The sequence below is a fragment of the Bombina bombina genome, chromosome 4 (assembly GCF_027579735.1).
Source record: "Bombina bombina isolate aBomBom1 chromosome 4, aBomBom1.pri, whole genome shotgun sequence".
Taxonomy (NCBI): domain Eukaryota; kingdom Metazoa; phylum Chordata; class Amphibia; order Anura; family Bombinatoridae; genus Bombina; species Bombina bombina.
Window position 1 is genome coordinate 1,039,947,682 of NC_069502.1, and position 20,912 is coordinate 1,039,968,593.

The following is a 20,912-nucleotide window of genomic DNA, read 5'->3' on the forward strand; positions in this document are numbered from 1 at the left end:
GCAGACTGGGATATCACAGGGTCCCAGCTCACTGATCCAAACGATAGGGCCGGTATCACTCCAAACCTCCCTTCAGACTTAGACTCATGCTTGTGGTAATAAAATGGTTTTATTAAAACAATTTAAAAACAGTTGTTTTAAACCAGGGGTTAACAAACCCCTTAAGACAACAGTAACGCGTTTCTCAGCGTTAAACCTGCTGTTTCCTCAGGCTTATGTCTAACTACTACAAGCATGGTCTTTTTGTACAAGCTCTTAACCTATCGTGGTGAACCATTACACTCACGCCCACTCCTATCACATTTGTTACAAATCATTGTGGTAATTAGCTGTTACTTAATATATATATATATATATATATATATTACTTAACATATATTACAGTGTGTACCTTGTCTACATAACTTCATAATTCCATTCTTACCATTTTTACATCTATACTTATGTCTCTATCTGAAGGAAATCTGTTATCCTTATGTAAATTAAGAGATTCTCAAAGTTATAATTGTTAATATTTAAAATCCTTTTTGTTTCCTTAAAATCTTGCTTTTATATTTGTGTAAGGGTCTTTTTCTATTCAATACTTTCTTAATGATGAGCATTTTTGAGCATGAGCATTTTTTCATGTACTGATATTTATCTATCTACAATTATTTAATCGAGAGTCCCTTAAGCTGCTATAAGAGGGACGCGCTGCAATATGTGTGTAGGTGGGGTTTCCCTTACAAACCAATCATGTCACTCCACTATTTTTATCGGGGGAAAAAGGCATTTCACTATTAGCCTATCACGGTTTTAGCTTGCTGATGATATATCTTTTGTACAGGCTCGATGTTAAATGCCAAATCGATTCTAATATATCCTTAGACTTGCAATGGATTGTTTAAGCTTTTTCATAGCTATGTATGTTATAGAAAATTCAAAAATTAATATGCTATATTCATGGGAATGTGTTTATATTAACATCAACAGTGATCATTTCTAAATGTGACTAACGGGTATTATTATAAACTAATTCCTTGTCTATAACCTTATTAAATAAACTGGTAATATCTACAAATATTTATATGGATAACTATAAAAAGATTATGTATATATCATACTAATATGTGTTTTAAAAAACTAACCTAGTATATTTTACAGTTACTGTTGCAATTACTGTATGGGGGATATTTAGGTAATTTCCTTAGGCATGAAATATCTTAGAATATATATTTAGTGTCCATATGAGTGTGATTTATATATAAATTATATATGATGTGTATCTCTATATGTATGTGTCCTATATTGTGTATATTACTGTTATATGAAATGTTAAAAAAAGATGATGATATATTAAATGTGTCAGGTAGTGTTTGTTGTTTTAGTGTGACCTAATGTGAACCTTAAATCTCTTACTATGTGTATATGATTCGTTTTAAGATTTTATAAGTGACGTTATAATTACTAGTAAGATTAATACTAAATGTGTCTAAATGCATATAAACTTTTAATATGTGTGTACTTCTAATATATAAATTTAATAGTCAAGGATTCTATTACTAGATACCGAGACCTATGTGTAATCTGTGTAAAAATAAATATGTGAATATAAATATTATGTGCATAAGATAATAAAATTATAATGTGTCTAGATTGTCATCTCAATCCTTATTGACCTATTAAAGGGCCACCAGACCTATGTATATAAACCATACACTGAAGTGTCCACTAATATCTCTAAACGTATTCCATACGACTCTGAGTCACTATATATTTGCCATGCTAACTAGTGTTCTAATATATCTATGTGTCAGTGGTCAGCCCTATTGCCTTTTTTGTAACATCGTTTTGCTAGTAGTGGAGTGGCATGATTGGTTTGTAAGGGAAACCCCAGCGCGTCCCTGTTAGAGCAGCATTAGGGACTCTCGAACCGGGATATTTCTCGATTAAATAACTGTAGATAAATATCAGTACATGAAAAAACACGCATCATTATAAAGTATTGAAAAGAAAAAGGACCTTACACAAATAAAAAAGCAGGATTTTAAGGAAACAAAAAGGGTTTTAAATATTAACGATTATAACTTTTGAGAATCTCGTGATTTAAATGGTAAGGATACAGATTTCCTTCAGATAGAGACATAAATATATATGTAAACATGGTAAGAATGGAATTATGAAGTTAGGTAGACAAGGTATACACTGTAATATATGTTATATACTAAGTAACAGCTAATTACCACAATGATTTGTAACAAATGTGATAGGAGTGGGCGTGAGTGTAATGGTTCGCCATGATAGGTTGAGAGTTTGTACAAAAAGACTGTGCTTTTAGTAGTTAGACATAAGCCTGAGAAAACAGCGGGTTCAAAGCTGAGAAACGCGTCGCTATTGTCTTAAGGGGATTGTTAACCCTTAGTTTTAAAACAACTGTTTTTAAATTGTTTTAATAAAACCATTTTATTACCACAAGCACGAGTCTGAGTCTGAAGGGAGGTTTGGAGTGATACCGGCCCTATCGTTTGGATCAGTGATCTGGGGCACTGTGATATCCCAGTCTGCGCATTGGTGCTGCCTCACTTGTGAGTATTCTGGACATCTAATACGTTGTTGGCTGTTATCCATACTGTATCACACTAGGAGGCGCCCTCCGGTGTTTGTGTTTTTTACACAGAAAGTCCAAGTTTTGAATTGCTGTCAGAGTTAGAAAATCCACAGATTATAGGGTAAAGCATGAAGTTAAATGTTCTCATGCAATTTAGGGACATCTACCACATTCTATGAATCTCTGAAAAAATATTACTGGATACCAAATTTAGACACACAGATCAGAGGTGAATTAAACCTGTGTTCCATTTAAATTTAAAATAGAATATGTTTTCAAATAGAACTTCTTTATTTTCTTAATGTATAATTTCTGTTCTAGTTGTTTTAAGCAGAGGTTCCATTTTTAGCAAACAATCAATCTAACCCTTATTAAACATTATCTAAGGAATCCACAGTCACATAATATCCCATGGCATAGATTTCCAACATACTGTGAAGAACTCTTTTGTTTTCTTTGTGGAATGTGAAATCTTTCCTCTAGCCTTAAGGAGTGATCTCTTGTCAATTCTAATTTTCTTAGTATAAAAAAAAAAGCTTCAGGATTCCTTATATAATGTAATTGTATCTCCACAGAGGCATTCTGTTTCAAGAAAAAACACCTAATATGGTTAGAATATCCTTAGAGTTTCGATCACCATTTTCTTAATCCGTTTTAATTATACAATGGCGTTTTTGTGAACTGCTGCTTAAAAATGTATTCTGTATTCAATATGATACTTTACTAAGGATTTATATAACAATAAATTATTTTCTCCATTGACTGTCACTTATGTCTGATATTACCTTATTTGAATATGAAGCTGCAGCCTGACATTGAGCACTACACACTTGTTTTAAAGCACTATAAATATCCTATTCCCATATAATCCCACTCATGTAGAAGAGAGCATGTTTATTTTGACAAATGCAATAATCCAGGTTATATCCTATCTGCAATTATACCATTCATTTTAAGTTAAGTGCATCTTATTCTCGTAAATCAGCTTAATTTTTTTAACATCATCAGCATCAATGCGAATACAATACAATTGTGGAACTCATTACCAAAGGAGGTAGAAAATGCCAATACCTTAGATACATTTAAAAAAATAATTTGGATACATGTTTTGGCTAGAAACAGAATTCACATATATGATTGATTGTGTTAAATGGGTTACCTTTTCACTGGATGAATTTAAGCTCAACTGGAGCTTTTTTGTAAGTATATTAGATTTGTATTGGTTGAACTCAATAGACTTCGTTCTTTTTTCAACCTCATCTACTATGCTACTAACATCTAGTCCTATTTTGAACGTGTTTTGAACATTGTTAAAAGAGCAAAGCTTATACTGAACCCCCACTTGCTCTAGCTCCAATACAGTCAGTATTATCAAACAACAGTAAAATGTAAATTATCTACTATTTTGTGAATATATACTAACAAAACTATAGCTCAGAATGCTTTTTAAACATTAATTTTGTATGAAAACTTTTGCAATTCAGTGATTTATATTCTTATTTACTCAATTTATGTCATCTGGTCTGGCTACCGTGTTAACCGAAAATCTACACCAACATTTTTTTTTTACCATTTCCATGGTACCAATTAACCATTTTTTGCATATTTGGGAAATATTGTACAATGACAAAAACATATAAATAATATTTGTTGGTTGGATTTACTTTTTAGTAAGGTAAAATAAAAATAATTCCTTTCTGACTATCTTTACTCAGGCTGGCTGAGATAAGAAATTTTTTTTAAAATAATAGGAGTGCATTTTATAACTCCTAATGTCATCTTTCATTTAATACCAAACTGATTTCAGCAGATAGAAAAAAGTGAATAGTTTGCTATCAAGGGACGCCCTGCAGAGTCACAGAAACCAAGCTTTGAGTGTCAAGTTATGCCTATGAAGCATTACAGATTTAAGATGATACTTTCTAAAACAAAAGCTTTGTGAAGCTATACTTATCTCCCACGCTGAAATCATAGATCTTACCCCATTGCTACAAAGCAGTGCTCAGGAAAATGCTTACATTTCCAATACTGTAAGGTTTTTCCTGACTCACTCGGTTCTACCTTGTCAGTGCTTTTATGACATACTTTTTTTTTTTGCATTATATATAATGTTCACTGATGTTTTGCCAAGTTTTTTTATATCTATTCCCTAATCTGAAAAAAGTTAGAGCAGCTACAGATTGTTTAAAAATAAAAAGATAATAAATGATAGCTTAAACACTATAAAAAAAATGTCTATATAACAAATACACTACATGTATAATTGAAAATTAAACTAAATCTTTAATCTGTATGCCATCTGTCAGTAAAGAGATATTAAATATTTTAAAGTTGTAATATAAAATGTTTAATGCGGTGCAATAAAAACGTTGCAATATACTGCATTATTTATTTTACTTCCTTTTACTGTAATTTAATTAGTTAAACTCAACATTTAAAAGGTTTACAAATGTAGTAAAGAAAATTTACAATGTACTTTCATTATTTGTTTTGCATTCTTTTCCTGTAGTATAACTATGAAAATTGTGTTTTCTGCATGGCCCCAGAGTGGTTGAGGTGCATTTAAAATGATGAACCTGCAACATTCTATACAGGGCTTGATCATTGCATGAGCTCAGACTACAGCAAAGAAGATAAGATAAAAATGCTAAAAAATATTTTGCACTGCAAAACAATATATATCTTGCTAACAAAATTAAAATTTTAAAAGCATTTAAAAAATGTTTGTATGCAGATTATTTTCAATACAGTGGGGCCGATTTATCATATGCACTCAATAAAAAATTAACTGCTTTGGAGTTTCAGTGCTCATGAAGACAGGGAATCTGCCAGTTCCCCCAGTCACATATAAACAGAAAAAATGTCCACAGCACTGTAAATTCCTGTATCTCTTGATTGCACACACATACAAAAAAGCGACATTGTCTGGCGGACATGATACGCTGTAGAGAACATGTCTGCCAGACATCGATAAACGCCGTCAGAATATGCTGTCAGCATTTATCATTGCACAAGCAGTTCTGGTTAACTGCTTGTGCAATGCCGCCCCCTGCCATAGCAGGAAGTGTCAATCAACCTGATTGTATGAGATTGGGCGGATTGATGTCCGCAGCCTCAGAGTTAAGAAGCAGTGATAAATTGGCCCCAGTGTCTAGTTTCCAATGTATGCAATTTGCATATATTTACAAAATATACTATGTCTGACCAGCCAGTAGCAAGCTTATTGTAAACTTGCTTAGCAAACTATTCTAAGCATAACATACAGGTCAAATGCAATCTGTTACATGTTTTATTCTATCTAAAAACAGGATTAAAACAATCACAAAACAGCTGAGCTGGATAATTGCAATTTTCCCACAAAGGTAACCTTGGGTGATGATCACAGAAAAACAAAATGTGTTAATGTGTTAATGGAGTACTTGTGTGTGTTTTGCAATAGGACACAGTGCTGGGTATAACACTGGGTATATTTTAATAATATTTTTATAGAATTGTTTAATGTTTTTTATTTGTTGGGAAAACTTTGTTTTCTTTTTCAGCTAAAATATTGACGACCTGTGCAGGAAATTTTTGCACTTTATCAACATCCTTTTGCTATTAAAATTGATGTGTTCTTTTCTGGTGACTTGTCTATACCATGAGGGTATAAAGTAGGGATGGGCAAATATGTTTACATTTGAATTTGAATGCTATTGTAGAAATTTGATTTACATAAACAAATGTTGATAAGAACGAATATTCTTAAAAATTCTATAGTCGAATGCTATTTACAGTTTTCAAATGTCACTTTCAAATTCCAATGTTTATAATATGATTGAATGTTCACATCAAAATTTCGAATGCAACTTTAGATTTAACAAATACTATTCAGAAGTTCAATAGTCCATGTGGTAGGGAATTTAGTAAATTAATACATAATAGATACAAATATATCAAATTGAATGTTTCTATTTTAAATATTGCATAATTCAAATATTACATTTAAAGAGAGCATTAGAAATACTATTAAAAATATATAAATTAGAATTTTTCGAATTCGAATATTGCATAATTTGAATCGAATTATTAGAAAATTTGAATAGCATATTACATTTAAAGAAAGCATTAGAAATACTATTACATTAAACAAATGTTAGAATGTTGTACAAACATTCAAAATTCAAAATGAACGAATTAATGTGTTAAAATTTGTTTAATTTTTTGGATGTTGTGAAACATTCACCCATACCAGAACTACATTACCCATGATGCTTATGCACTCTGAAGTCCAGTTGAGCATCAGGGGAAATGTAGTTCTGAAACATCTGGAGGCCCAAGGATCCCCATCCCTGGTCTAGATTAAATAAAATGCATTTCTGAAACTAATATCTCACTCACAAAAACTTGCCATAACATTGCAACTTAAAAAATGCAGAGCTCATAAAGATTTATAACTGCCCCTTTTCAAAGCTGCGATCGCAAAATCAGCTCCATTATTATAAATTAAAGTGAAGGTAAACTTTGATGAATGAAAGCACGCTTTCTTAAAATACTATTAAAACAGGGGCACTTTCATTCATCAAAGTTTAGAAGGCAGCCGTTTTGATTAAAAACTTACCTTTGTTTTTTTCACAGCCAGAGCAGCTTCCCACACCCGGAGATCCTCAGGCAATGACTACCCTGGGGGGAAAGCCGTGATTGGAGGAAGCTGGATTAGTCATTGCTGACGTGTGAAGAGAGGATCTTCGGGTAGGGGAAGCTGCTCTGGCTGTGAAAACAAAACGGCTGCTTTGTAAACTTTGATGAATGAAAGTGCCCCTGTTTTTAATAGTATTTTTAAAAAACGGGCTTTCATTCATCAAAGTTTACCTTCACTTTAAGCTTCATGTATTTCTCAACAAGTTACCCTGTGAAACACACCAGCCTCACACAAATTCATTCAAAACAATACTAAATAAACCAATTAAAACAAAACAGAAGGCTACAGACAACTTTGTTAGGATTAAAATAGCAAGATTTGACAAGATACTTCTTAGGGATAGAAAGGTTGAAACTGAAGTGTGCATGGGTGCATTTCAATTTCAAATAAAAGCATGTTTGCAATATACTTCTATTAGCAAAAATGATTTTAGTAAAATATATTGCTCGTTTTCAGTAGCATATGTACATATGCTGGGAGGGCCCGTGCACCAGTATTCAGACATAATTTCTGCTCAAAGAATGTTCCTGCCCACAAGGGCATTGCTTTAAGCAGCCAATAAGCAATGAATACATAAGTATACAGCATTAAAGGGACACTCTACTCCAGAATTTTGATTGTTTAAAAAGATAGACAATCCCTTTATTACCCAGTTTTGTATAGCCAACACTGTTATAGTAATACACTTTTTACCTCTGTGATTACCTGGTTTCTAAGCCAATGCAGACTGCCCCTTTATCTCAGTTCTTTTGACAAACATGCATTTTAGCCAATCAGCGCTGACTCTTAAATAACTCCAAGAGAGTGAGCACAATGTTATCTATATGACACACATGAATCTAACTGTCAAAAACTGCCAAAATACACTGAGATAAGAAGCAGCCTTCAACAACTTAGAAATTAGCATATGAGCCTACCTAGGTTTAGCTTTCAACAAAGAATACCAATAGAGCAAAGCAAACTACTAGACGCTATAAACACCGTTTATATGCATATTTTCACTAGATTCATAAATATGTATTTGTATGAATAGAAACCCGTGAAAAGAACATTAGAATATTTACATGCAAATACAATGTATATCAGTGATTAAAAAAAAAATATATAAACTTTTTTTTAAATGTATTTTCTTTCTCAGAACAAAAAAAAAAAAACATTCACAGGCATGTTACAGCTTGAACTGATACACATTTCCATGTCCTGTGCCAATAGTGGTTTACAGAATATCTTTTTAATTAATTTACAAGACAACTTGCTAGGCAACATAAAGAATGTTGTGAACTTTCTAGAGGCTGAAAATAAAACAAGACCCTCCTTATCCTGACAATTCAGCCATAGGAAAAAATTCCCAATCATGGAATAGCTTGGTCTGATTTTAAGCCTTAAAAATGGTCTGATTCTATCTTAAGAAAAAAAAAATGCTGTGTGTTTATAGGATTTCCCTTTTTGGTACATAAAGTAAATTCAAGCTCAGCTTTTCCATATTAGAACACAACTAACAAGGGACAGCTGTTTAACATGCGCTGTAAAAAAAATATATATCCTTCATACATATATATATATATATATATATATATATCAAAAGTTCATATACATATACAGTATATATATATATATATATATATATATTTATATGTGTGTGTGTCATCACAGTATACCTTTTATTTACACTTTCCCATACCATTCCTAAGAGCTACAGTTGTTAAAAATACAAACAAAAGAATAAAAAAAACTATATATATATATATATATATATATATATATATATAAAATTATATAAATGGGGGCCTATTATAAAAAAAAAATCCAGCAGTTAATTACTAATATAGACTATGCATATACTGTATAAAAAAATATGTTCTTTTTTAAATAACATTGTCTGAAAAATATTCCTATAATTCATATAAAAGAGCAACATTTAAACTGTTTGTCCTAGACACTATGTAGAGTAAAAGCTGTTTCAATAATACAGCAGTATCACAGCAGTATCAGAGGAGGGCTCTTTTGCCCTATAACCTGCCCTCCCTACACCGCCGCCACCTATATTAATAGTATTAACCCCTAATGTAAGCCCCTTACACCGCCGCCATCTATATTAAAATTATTAACCGCTAATTTAATCTACCTACCCCGCCGCCAGCTATATTATCTATATTAACCCTAAGTATATTATAGTTAATATAGTTATTACATTATATATATATTAACTATATTAACCCTAATTATATTAGGGTTAATATAGTTCATATAGTTACTATAGTATTTATATTAACTATATTAACTCTATCTAACCCTAACACCCCTTACTAAATTCTTATTAAATAAATCTAATTCATATTATAAACTAAAATATTCCTATTTAAATCTAAATACTTACCTATAAAATAAACCCTAAGATAGCTACAATATAATTAATAATTACATTGTAGCTATGTTAGGGTTTATATTTATTTTACAGGTAAATTGTTAATTATTTTAACTAGGTATAATAGCTATTAAATATTTATTAACTATTTAATAGCTACCTAGTTAAAATAATTACCCAATTACCTGTAAAACAAATCCTAACCTAAGTTACAAATACACCTACACTATCAATAAATTAAATAAACTACAAATATATATCTAAAAATACAATTAAATAAACTAAACTAAATTACAAAAAAAAAACAAACACTAAATTACAAAAAATAAAAAAAAGATTACAAGATTTTTAAGCTAATTACACCTATTTTAAGGCCCCTAATAAAATAATAAAGCCCCCCAAAATAAAAAAAATTCCCTGCCCTATTCTAAAATAAAAAAGTTAGCTCTTTTACCTTAGCAGCCCTTAAAAGGGCCTTTTGCGGGGCATGCCCCAAAGAAAACTGCTCTTTTGCCTGAAAAAAACACACAATACCACCCCCCAACATTACAACCCACCACCCACATACCCCTAATCTAACCCAAATCCACCTTAAATAAACCTAACACTACCCCCCTGAAGATCTCCCTACCTTGTATTCACCCCGCCGGGCAGAACTCTTCATCCGATCCGGGCGATGTCTTCAAGCAAGCTGCAGTGAAGTCTTCTTCCATCCGGCGATGTCGTCAAGCAAGCGGCAGAGAGTCTTCTTCCATCCGGTGATGTCTTCAAGCAAGCGGCAGAGAGTCTTCTTCCATCCGGTGATGTCTTCAAGCAAAGCGGCATCTTCAATCTTCTTTCTTCGCTCCTCCGCCGTGGAGCATCCATCCGGCACAACGACTTCCCGACGAATGAGGTTCCTTTAAATGACGTCATCCAAGATGGTGTCCGTCGAATTCCGATTGGCTGATAGGATTCTATCAGCCAATCGGAATTAAGGTAGAAAAATCTGATTGGCTGATTGAATCAGCCAATCAGATTCAAGTTCAATCCGATTGGCTGATTGGTTCAGCCAATCGGATTCAACTTGAATCTGATTGGCTTATAATTTTCTTATACAGTAACTTCATGTAATGGACACTGCTATAAAAGAAGAATATGAACAGATACGGATTTAAAAATCCAGTATAAAACCTTTTAAAAACTTACTTAGAACCTCCAAGTTTAGCACTGTTGGTGAGGTTAAGCTGGGACACCCACTGAAAGGGGCTGAGAAAGCAGTAAGAGGAGACACCCCCTCTTCCCTGCATATCTGCTTGCTCCTGTTTATGTAAACACGCATGTGCATTTGATACTTTTGGGCTTGGTTAGCGGTCTGAAAACCAGCACAATGTTATTAAAAAATAAGCAAAACTATAAATTGTTACAAAAACACTACCAAATGAGCTGTATAAATGGATCATCTACAAAACATTTATGCAAAGAAAATCTAGTGTACAATGTCCCTTTAAGTATAAGCAACTGTTTAGTGCTTTTGCATTGCAACAATGAAACAGACTATTTCATATCCTGTTAGTTTATTACAGCTATCACTTCACATGGTTTTTTAGATAAGGCTTTTTTTCATGTTTTATTATGTATCAATATACATTTATTTTACTGTAATGATAAAAAGAAGATAACCTTACAAATAAATAAAGTGACATAAAACTGCAAAAATAAAAAATAAAATGCTCCAATGTCTTATATGCAAGCAACAGTGCAATATTAAAATGTTTTATTTATTTAACCCCTCAAAGCAGCTTAAAATAAATATATATATATATATATATATATATATATATATATATATATATATATATATATATATATATATATATATATATATATATATATAAAATATCAGCTCCTGAGTAGCAATGCAGTACTGGAAGCTAGCTGAATGTATCTGGTGAGCCAATAGCAAGAGGCATATATATGGAGCCACCAATCAGCTGCTAGCTCTCAGTAGTGCATTGCTACACTTTAGCCTACGTAGGTATGCTTTTCAATAAAGGCTATCAAGAGAAAGAAATTAGTTTGATATTAGTAGTAAATTAAAAAGTCTCTGAAAACTGCATGCTCCATGAAAGTTACATTTTTAGCCGGCCCATTTTAGGTTCAGCATCTGGGTACAGCTTGCTGATTGGTGGCTATCCAGGGTCTGAACCAAATATGGTCCTGCTCCTAAGCTTTCATTCCTACTTTTTAAAATAAAGATACCAAGAGAACAAATAGGAGTAAATTAGAAAGTTGCTTAAAATTGCATTCTCTATCCAAATCATGAAAGAAAAAATTTGGGTTTAGTGACCCTTTAAATGGTAACAACAGAATTATACCTTTTACTTTGAAATCAGGTTTAAACGTGCATTTGATAGGCTATGTGACTCTGATCTACAGTTCAAGTATATCATAATAAAACTTGATCTACATCAAAATTGTGATAGAAAAAAATAAAAAAAATAAACACATAGATAAAGAAATAAAATGTGGATGACTGGTGATAAATAATACGTTGGGTTGATGTGTACATTTTGCAACACTGTAATCTATGCTTAGATAGCCGCGCTTTATCAAAAATGTCTGACATAAATCAGTTCCTACATTTTTTTATTATAAACAACTCTGCAGCATTTAGTTTTTTCCTGTTACTAAGTTATGCCGTACACTGTGAGCATTCTGTTATGAAAATAGAGATATATACAGAAGCAGACAAGTATCATCATTTTTCTATAGGCACAGACCATCTCCAGAGTATCTTTACTTTTGAAGTTTCTATTGGCTATTTATTTGTAGCCTGTAGCTCAATCTGATTATGTCCTTTGAGTGTAAAATATGTTATATTTTACATGTTACAAGTTTCAAGATGAAACATATCTAAAGGAACATTAAAGCCATCTGTTATATATGCATCAAAAATTAATCACTGCAGTTCAAAAGAACTACATACCAAATAAAGGCTGAAAACACATTTAAAAAGATCATTTTGTTAGCAAAATTGACATTGTTTTGCAGTCCAGGGACACACTACTTGAGGAGCTTCATCTTATTCCTATTGTTGTGGCCAGTTAGGGACATATATAAGTTAGCTTAGACCTGCACATATAAAAAAATTACTGTGACGTCTCCCTGAGGGCAATGGAAAAACTAACTTTCAAATTTAAAGGGATGGTAAACTTTAACGTTGGTATTTACAATATTTGTAATCATAAAGTAAAAGATGGGGACTTAAATTCATGAAAGTCTTTGTAAATGCTTAAAGGGACATTAAAGGGACATTAAACCCAACATTTTTCTTTCATTATTCAGATAGACAATACAATTTTAAACAACATTCCAATTTACTTCTATTATCTAATTAGCTTCATTCTTTAGATATCCTTTGTTTACAAAATAGCAATGCACATGGGTGAGCCAATCACACGAGGCATCTATGTACAGCCACCAATCAGCAGCTTCTGAGTCTATCTAGATATGCTTTTCAGCAAAGGCTATCAAGAGAATGAAGCAAATTAGGTAATAGAAGTAAATTAGAAAGTTGTTTAAAATAGCATGCTCTTTCTAAATCATGAAATAAAAAAATTGGGTTTAATTTCCCTTTAAACGCCAAATAAATGCTAGATAGAATAATGCATTCAAATTAAAGATTAGTCTGAGAATAGCCTGTAGATGCATTTTATAAAGTTTCATTAGCTGTTTAAATATTGACAAAGTAAGCGTAAAGTTTTAGGGGCCGATTTATTAAGGGCCGAATGGCCCCTGATGCCCGTGATTCCACGCGGGCCTGATGCCCCTGTTTCCGCTGCCCCTGTTTCCGCTGCCTCTGAGGCTGCAGAAATCAATCAGCCTGATTCTATACGATTGGGTTGATTGACACCCCCTGCTAGCGGCTGATTGGCCGCAAATCTTCAGGGGACTGCTTGTGCAATGATAAATGCCAACAGTATATGCTGTCGGCATTCAGCAATGTCTGGCGGACACGCTACAGCCCCTTAATGTTTATAAAGCGAAGGGAGCTGCCATGTTATAACTTAGGTTACCTTCTCTGCTGTGGCAATTTAGGGACAGTTATAAATAGGTCACTAGAGTGTGCAGCCAATGGCTGTGTGGAATATAAGTGTTCTGCACTTCCAGTTCTAACAGGAACTAAAATTCTTACTATGTGAGAATGGAATTACAGGAACAGGTGACAAAATAAATAATGAAATATATTGTAACGGTTTTTATATATATGATTTTATATTACCATCTCAAAGTGTTTAATGTCCCTTTAAAGGAATATGAAACCCATTTTTTTCCATTCATGATTCAGATAGAGAATGCAATTTTAAGCAACTTTCTAATTTACTCCTATTAATATTTTTTCATTGTTCTCTTGGTATCTTTATTTGAAAAGCAGGAATGTAAGCTAAGGAGCTGGCCCATTTTTGGTTCAGCACCCTGGGTAGCGCTTGCTGATTGATGCCTACATTTATCCACCAATCAGCAAGCTCTACCTAGGTGCTGATCCAAAAATGGGCTGGCTCCTAAGCTTACATTCCTGCTTTTCAAATAAAGATACCAAGAGAATTAGGAAAATTGATAATAGAAGTAAATTAAAAAGATGCTAAAAATTGCATGCTCTATCTGAATCATGAAATAAAAAAATTGGGTTTCATATCCCTTTAATTTTTTTTTTTATATTTACACTTTCACGTCTTCATATATTCCGCTATTCCTCCACCCGTAACGGATACTCTATTTCTTACTTCAGTGACGATTCAGACTCTAGACAATTGTATTGTGCCTCCTTTGGCGTCCAAAACCAGGGGCGTTATTATTTACTTGCTGGATGCCAAAGGGGGCGCAATACGATTGGCTAGAGCCTGAATCGTCACTGAAGTAAGAAATAGAGTATACGTAATAGGCAGAGGAATGGCAGACTATATGAAGACATAAAAGTTAATTATTTAAAATTAAGTGTTTAAAAAGCCTGTCATGAATTAAAATCCCCATATTTTACTATATGATTACAAATATTGTAAATAAAAACTTTAAAGTTTACCATAATTTTGAATTACAGGATAAAAACGCAAAATCTATAATGAAATTCCACTGCAACATGTTTGAACTATGCCAAATTAGACCATTAATGGGACATTTTGTGCTGAACATGGAATAAAATACATAAAAAATATATTTTATATATATATATATAATTATCAGTATTGAAAATATAAAGCAAACATTGTCCACAAAGATACAGACTATTTTAACTGTGCTATGTGGGTACAATATACAAGGTCAGAAAGATTGAGCTTTCTTCCAATCGAATTATAGTTTCAATTTATCTAAATACATATATCCTCCATATTAGTGCAAATCAGATTATTTCACAGAACAAGGTTAGGATCATATCATGATTATCTCACTGCCCCCACCCTCTTGTGCTCTAAGATGGGGGCCTGTTTGGTGACTATTAGAATGCTAATATAGGATATTTGTTGTCTTTAAAATGTATTTCACATCGTGTTTGTCAGACTGTGACATTGATTTTTATTGGTGTGATTTGACATAGACACCTGCAAATGCTGCAAATGAAATAGCTTGTTTAGGCATTTTGCAGGATTATGAAAATCAGTGTTACAAATTTTATTTTTTGTATTTGTAAGTCACAATTTATGTACAATGATAAAGAATTACACACGCTTACTTTTTTTTTTTTACAGCAAACATTCCATTACCACTACATTTTTTTTATTTTATTTTTTTAATAGTTTTTATTGAGGTTATTCAAAAAATACAGCTATAAGTAGACATTCAATAGCAGAGACAGCAGATACTTAATGTGCTATAGTTATGACAAACAAATGCAGAACAGTAGGTTACAATGAAATTTAATGACAACCTAACTACATCTCACACACAGCTACTGAACGCTAGTAATGAACCTCATTTTATAGTTCAAAAGGTCGCTCTTGGACCCATGGTAACGTAAGTGACTCAATAAGGGGACTCTAATGGTAGTTATGGTCACTTTTGGACCTAAGAAATTAATTATTAAACAAAACGAAACGAAATGTTCTAAAGTCTGCTATATCAAATATCAAATGAAAACTATATAATGGGGATAATAATCAATTACAAGGGATATTTGAGAAGATACGGACAATGACCAGTCATTTCCCTAAGTTATGGCATCCTGTACACTATCCCTTGACTAAGCCTATCACTGCAAAGAATGGAAAATTGGAATTGGACATAGGAAACCTTTTTACAAATTAAGTTTGAAAAAACAAATGTTATTCAGGTGTCAGGTGGGAGCTGAACTGGTGCTCTGGAGAGCAAGATGCATAACCATATACTTTAACAAATAAATTGATAGACCTGTATTGTATGGTAGTCCTGCGTTATATAGAACTGCTGTTTAAAGATCATTGTGTTGTCCTGAATCAAGCCAAAGGAAGAAAAGAATCATATAGCAAGACAGGGTCAGGAGTGTTCCACATGTTTAACCAATACCAGAACGTAATCGTCATTGGAGAAAAGTCTCCGTTAGAGATGTGGCACAAACGGCTTTGATGTAAGGAAAGCCATAGGAAATCCTTGTGAACTGTATGAATCTCCTGGAAAGTTAGCAGCCCGTCTCAGCCCCACATCACCGTACCGGATCAATCGCCATCTTGTTTTGTCTCCACTCTGCTGCGGTCCTGATTCATTGCCCCAGGTACTTCTCCCTCTGAGCTGCGAGGTCGTCTTATAGGCAGTGGGAAATGGGAGAGCGTTACCTTGTTCCTTTGCATGAAGACCCAACCTCTCCATTACATTAGCTAGATCATCGGTCTTCCCCTCGGGATCATTGGGGCCTTGTGGTGCAGTTAAAGGGACATGAAACCCAAAAATTTTCATTCATGATTCAGATAGAGAATACAATTTCAAACAACTTTCCAATTTACTTCTATTATTTAATTTGCTTCTTTCTCTTGTTATTCTTTGCTGAAATGTTTATCTAGGAAAGTTCATGTGCAGCAGAGAACCTAGGTTCTAGCTGTTGATTAGTGGCTGCATATATAAACTGATTGTCATTGGCTCACCCATATGTTCAGTTAGAAACCAGTAATGCACGGCTGCTCCTTCAACAAATGATACCAAGAGAATAAAACAAATTAGATAATAGAAGTAAATTAGAAAGTTGTTTAAAATTGTATTATCTGAATCATGAAAGACATTTTTGGGGTTTCATGTCCCATGAAATCGTGAAATCGTCAGCTCGTGGTAAGATCCAGCTCCAACCTTGATTCTGAGTCAGGGCTCACAGTGTCCGGAGGGGTAAGCTGCTCTGTATTCCTCCCAGATGAAGTGTCACAGTGAGCTGTCGCTGGGAAAAACAATGACCTTAGGTCCCTTTTCGAGCTGTTGGTATGATAGCTTGATCACAGTTTTTATTGCGCACTCCCATGCTGCCACAGCTTTTAAGGCATCTCTCTTGTGTTTCATTGCTCTCTCATTTACCAGTGAGTGATATATTGGCTTTGTGTGGCTACCCGATGAATTGCAGATTCGGAGCAGATTATAAATGATAACTTTTTGTTTATCATATTGCAGGATATCTTAACCCCGGAGTTCAGGGGGGTTAATTTTATGCGGCAGCCCCAGACCTAAGCTGAGAATCCTTCTCTGGTGTCTTTGGTAGTAATCAATCTGCAGCTTGATCACATCTAGTGGCAATATGGCTACTAGGCCCTTGTAGAATATCTCCTGCGTAGCTGTCCCAAAGAACATAGGCTAAAACACTGTTGTAACTTCAGCTCCAAAGATTGTCCAAACTTTAGTTGTAATGTGAACCCAAAAGCATAAAATACTGTAGATTTGTGGTAAATAACTTGGGTAAAATCTTGTATTCTCCAGGAGCTTCACTGAGACACGTCCTGCCGCTTTGAGAGTAGGCTTCCGCCCCCAGTTTTGCTTTATAATATTGTGCAAAATTAGTTATTCTGATATTTGCTTGTCAAACGAATTCCAAATATGGCCGCGAATAGCAGCAATCGGCTATGTTTGACACCAGACATATTAGTGTTAATGTTCAACACAGAAAGATCTGGATTTGCACAAATATTTGTGTATTGCACTTTAATACTAATATATCTGGTGCTGAAAATAGCTGATTGCTGCTATCCGCGGCAATATTTGGAATTTGTTTGACAAACAATTATCCGAATAACGACCTTTGCACATACCTAGTAATTTTGAGAAACAATAGTATATATGATTTAGAATAGGGGCAAAATATCTCCCCCCTCTTACACTAATCTTGCAAAGGAATTGTGTAATGTACAGAAGAATAAAAAAAGAAAAGAAACAAAATTACAATGCTGTTGCTATTTACTGGGTTTATACAGTGCTACAAAAATGTATTTTTACTTGTTTATTATTTTGTTGTCACAATATCTTGCTAAATCATGTTGATCTGACCTAGTATTTTTAATGAAATTATAATGAAACTGAGCAGTGAGCAATTTATTTTTTGACTTCTGTAATTTAGCATGAAGCTTTAACGATTTATATATTTTGGGTTGCAATCAGCATTTATATAAACATATTGCAAAAATGTATACTGTATGAAATCATTGTGAGAAGCTTGATTGCCCTTGCCTTAATAGACTTGGTGCAATCTTTTTCTTCGGATATTCAAATGAAAGACGGATTTATAACAGAACTAACTGTAACTGCATGCGAAGTAGCTCTTACTGTGAACAGCATGAATTTCTGTATCACCTACTTTGTCACAGCCTCCCTCTTCAGCATCTGAGCAATATATGGATCAAATTTAGGAATTTGTTATGCGATGTTTGATGTATGACGTGGGAGATCATGGGAGCAAGATTTCCATTCTCAGCTGCAATACTATTTTGAATCTTATATATTAACTGACAACAACAAAACGGAACCTTAAGCAAATGATATTAGATACGAAGAATATTTATTTGGTAGAATTAAATACTGTCTATGATATGTATACAGGTCTAGTTTTAACCTTTTCGAGCAGATAGGGACATTATGGTGCATTAAAGAATGTCATTTTAGCACTACCAACCCTTAAAACCAGTGTTTACCTCCCCACAAAGGGGCTAAACACATAGTTAAAGGGACACTGTAGTTAGAAAACTAAGTACACTATTAAAAAAAAGAATGTCTTAATTAGCATTTTTGCAATATATATGTATTCAATATGTAAATATGTTGTTGAGAGTGAAGTTGCCTGTGTTATCATTTCAGACATCCCAAGTCTCCCTGAAGTTCAGGGAGTCTCCCTGATTGTAATAGCGGCTCCCTGATGCCAGCAAATGGAGTGCAATCTCCCTGAAACTCCAAGTACTTTGATCCAATGTGGCCCAAAGCCAGAAAAGTGTTTCTTTAAGTAATGCCTTTAGTTGCTGGGAAGTTATAGAACCCTCAAAGCATGCACCAGTAACCAAAAAGCCACAAATACTACCTTATTTACTGCACGTAATTAAACTTCGTATTCTAAAATATTTAAGCATTCAACAAGCGTACGTTCACTGGTAAATAGGTTTATTGTATGCAGTTGTGCATTAAAGCTACTTTTTTTTAATGTGACTTTAGTGGGAAGCTACGTTAATGATAAGTTTCTATCTTATTTAGGGTTTCAAGGTGTCCAATATATAACTGGGGGGGGTCGCAGTAGCGGGAGAAGCCACCTCCCTGAAATGAGTTTTTGCAGTAGCTGCTCAACTAACTTTGCTTAACAAGTTGCCTTATTTCTGTTAAGGTGAGACAGAAAACTGCTGCTTTCTATGGTGCACTGATAGTACTGTCACAACCAATGGTGTCTGGTAGCTGAGTAGGTGGTTCTCCACATGTACTACAGCTAGTTAAAGGGACATTAAACACTTTGAGATCGTAATATAAAATGATAAATTGCATACATAAAAAGAAGTCTGTAAAATACTTTCATTATTTATTTTGTCTCCTTTTCCTGTAATTCCATTCTGAAATGGTGAGTATTTCAGTTCCTGTTAGAAATGGAAGTGCAGAACACTATTACATTCCACACAGCCATTGGCTGCACACTTGAGTAATCTATTTATAACTGTCCCTAATTTGCCTCAGTGGAGCAGGTAACCTAAGTTACAACATGGCAGCTCCCATTGTTGTATAGACAATAAAACTTTACAGATATATTGTCAATATATAAACAACTGATTAAACTTTAAAAAATACATCTACATGCTATTCTCAAACTAATCTTTTCTTTGAATGCATCATTCTATCTAGCATTTATTTAGTCTTTAATGTCCCTTTAAGGAGGGTAGGAAAATAGAGCTGTGTGGAGAAGAAACAATACTATAATATTCAAAACGAATTGAGGACAAGTTCACTCTCAATTTTAACACCTTTAACAGCAAAAATGTAATACATATATATTACAAAAAATACAAATTAAGACATTTTTTTTTCAAATATTTTTGACTACTACTTTAAAAGTACCACTCTGGAGCTGCTGCTGGCCCCAAGCAGATGTACAGTAGAGCTTGAGGTGGGTAAGTATTACTTTTATGGATTCAAAATTGTTTACATTTTCTAGTTGTGTTCCTCTGAACTGGATACTATACAACAGTACTCTTAGGTTCATATTTAAAATCAAGGGAACCTTGTCACAAAGTCAGGAGATGGTATTCAAAATCAAGCAGGCCGGCTGATATATGCAGATATTTGGCCAGTGACTGAAATGTTGCAGGAAATATACACGACTGCAATATTTCACATTTCAGGCAAAAATTTGGGCTTGGAATGCTATCCATACCTCCCAACATTTCAAAATTCAAAAAAGGGACAGCACCCCCCCTCCCCCGCAGCAAAAGTGCGATATGTGGTGGGCAGGAGCAGGGATGGGGCTTAAAAAAATAATAAGACCAAAGTAATATAAATAAAATTCTAAATAAAGTCATATCTTTTAATACTCTTAGACAGCAAATCAAACACAAGCTCAAACCACTGGTATAGCTATGTGAGCTATGTATTTAACTAGCCTTTGCAGAGACAGTGCTAAATATTTTTATCTTAATTGGACATTTAATAATAGATACTTTAAAACTACTCTCTGCATTCCCCATTATTATTCTAGATTCTGGCCTTTAAAGTCAGCAAAAATGTACAGTAACACAAGCTACACATATACAATTTCACAAACTCAAATACACAGAAACACACACTACATAGCATACACTTACACATGAAGATACACACACTACATAGCATATACT

General features: G+C 33.6%; 1 protein-coding gene across 1 annotated transcript in view; it reads right to left on the reverse strand.

The window, feature by feature from the left end:
* PLCB4 (phospholipase C beta 4) overlaps positions 1 to 20,912 on the reverse strand; it is a 788,735-nt gene that overhangs the window by 581,174 nt on the left and 186,649 nt on the right.